This window comes from Myxine glutinosa, chromosome 7 (genome assembly GCF_964187855.1).
Source record: "Myxine glutinosa chromosome 7, kmMyxGlut1.1, whole genome shotgun sequence".
In the NCBI taxonomy this organism is placed as follows: Eukaryota; Metazoa; Chordata; class Myxini; order Myxiniformes; family Myxinidae; genus Myxine; species Myxine glutinosa.
This window is the reverse complement of record NC_136267.1, coordinates 89985838-89988150: the sequence shown is the minus strand read 5'-3', so window position 1 is coordinate 89988150 and position 2313 is coordinate 89985838. Positions and strand designations below refer to the sequence as shown.

The 2313-nt window shown below is 44.4% G+C and overlaps 1 protein-coding gene across 1 annotated transcript in view; it reads left to right on the top strand.

Moving 5' to 3' along the window:
• The window catches only part of LOC137431400 (heterogeneous nuclear ribonucleoprotein A1-like 2), a 33094-nt gene extending 31174 nt beyond the window's left edge, over positions 1 to 1920 (top strand). Inside the window, exon 9 of the mRNA XM_068122695.2 lies at positions 1221 to 1920. The gene's annotated coding sequence lies outside the window, so the exon portion shown is untranslated. The remainder of the gene's footprint in view (positions 1 to 1220) is intronic.
• The last annotated feature ends 393 nt before the right edge of the window (positions 1921 to 2313 follow it).

Sequence of the window (2313 nt, the reverse complement as noted above, 5' to 3'; positions counted from 1 at the left end):
CACCATGCGTAATGCCCAAGTGTCGAATGTAGTGGTGAAAGCTCGCCGCCATTAGACTCTGGAGTGATGAATCACGCTTCACCATCTGGCAGTCCGACAGAAGAATCTGGGTTTGGCGGATGCCAGGAGAACGCTACCTGCCCAAATGCATAGTGCCAACTGTAACGTTTGGTGGAGGAGGAATAATGGTGTAGGGCTGTTTTTCATGGTTCGGGCTCGGCCCCTTAGTTCCAATGAAGGGAAATCTTAACGCTACAGCATACAATGACATTCCAGACGATTGTGTGCTTCAAACTTTGTGGCAACAGTTTGGAGAAGGCCCTTTCCTGTTTCAGCATGACAATGTCCACGTGCACAAAGCGAAGTCCATACAGAAATGGTTTGTCGAGATCGGTGTGGAAGAACTTGACTGGCCTGCACAGAGTCCTGACCTCAACCCCATCGAACACCTTTGGGATGAATTGGAACGCCGATTGCGAGCCAAGCCTAATCGCCCAACATCATTGCCCGACCTCATTAATGCCCTTGTGGCTGAATGGAATCAAATTCCCCCGGCAATGTTCCAACATCTCACGGAAAGCCTTCCCAGAAGATTGGAGGCTGTTATTGCAGCAAAGGGGGGACCAACTCCATATTAATGCCTATGATTTTGTAATGAGATGTTCAACGAGCACATACAGGTGTGATGTTCGGGCGTCCACATACTTTTCGCCATGTAGTGTGTATATCTCACATTCTCGCTCTGATTACACATTCCATTAGCAGACCGTTGACTGCCTCTGCACAAAATATTTTTAAGTCCCTTTTCTGAATGCCACCAATCAAACAGGGTATGGCAAGCTTTCTGGTTGCAGCACGACTGGCTAACCTCTGGAATTCCATGCTCACCTCATCATGGGTGAGCGACGAACATAAATGAAAGAAATCTAATCCGAATAGATCGATGTAATTTTGACAGGAATCCACAGATATTCCTCCCACACAGCGTCATAGGCTGCTCTCCCAATAGAATATTCCTTGCTCCAGTAGTTGTGATATCCACCTTTTTAAAAGGGTAGGGCCGAGTTGTTTTTGTTCAAGGTAAGATTGCTCGCAGAGTTTCTCACTCAGATGCGTTATTGTGTCTCTTGTTGTGCTTGTGTATGGTTTGATGCCTTAAATGGTCTTGTGAATTGCCTGATAATCTACAACGTTTAATGGCTTTTGTTCATGTCCAACAGGAATGTCTGCGTGCATTTAACGGGAGACTGCAGGCTGCAGGGGACAGGAGAGGAATGGGTTAAAATCCCTGCACCATTGAGAGGGGGAGAAAGAGAGAGGGGGAGAGAGAAAGAGTGAGGGAGGGAGGGGGAGAGCGCGAGCTCTCAGGACAGTAGGGGGCTCGGCCTCATTTTAGCGTAATGTGTTGCGTGTTTTGAGAAAGCGGATTGCAACTCAATTGCTACCATGTTAAACGCTAGCCTTATTTTGTTATTCATTCCGCCTGGGGAAAGTTGAAGCATTCATTCTTTGGTTAACTCTGTGTTGAATAGTTAGTAGTGTTAATGGAAGTTGCTTTCTTTTTGTTAAAAATGAAGTTGTTTGATTGTAGCTTTTGTGTGTGACTTTGTTTGGACGTAGTTCACTATAAGCTTAAATGGATCTTTCGAAGGATTTGGGGTTAGGGGAGGGTGGAGAATGGGGGCAGCCGAGAGGGATGCGTTACACTGTATAATGTGAAATTATAGTTCACATCCGGTTCTCTTGCAAGACTGTCTTGTATTGAATATTTGGGGGGCGGGAGGGATGGATTAATGCATTACCTCATTATCCTTCCTTTGTGTTATGCAGTGGGTTATAGCATCTTTCATAAAATAGTGCAGGTGTGAGTTGTAAACTCTTCCATTTTTCAATAAAGTATTCTGTAGATTATTTGCAAAATGCATACTGTTTTTATCTTGCACTTTTTAAAGGATTCTGTTGTCATGATCATTGCTGAAGAGAAAGAACCTTGAGGGGTACCATTCGTACTGCATTTGATATGAAATGACAGTTCAAAGAGCTCAGAAGGTGTTCGTAAGTGGAGCCTGGTGTTGTATTTACAACTCGTCCATGTTTAAATATGTTCATGACTGCAGCTTAATGAAGCAGTTTATATAGGCATATGGCATCTGCCACATCCAGTGCTCAAGTCTTCCCTGCATCAGAATACCTTTTATTAGCCCGTCCCCTTACTACCTCCCCCACCCCATGCACAACAGGCAATTGTGTGCGTGCGTCTGTCTAGGCCATAATTTATTTTTATTTTTTACTAATTTGAGCTTCATCAAATGT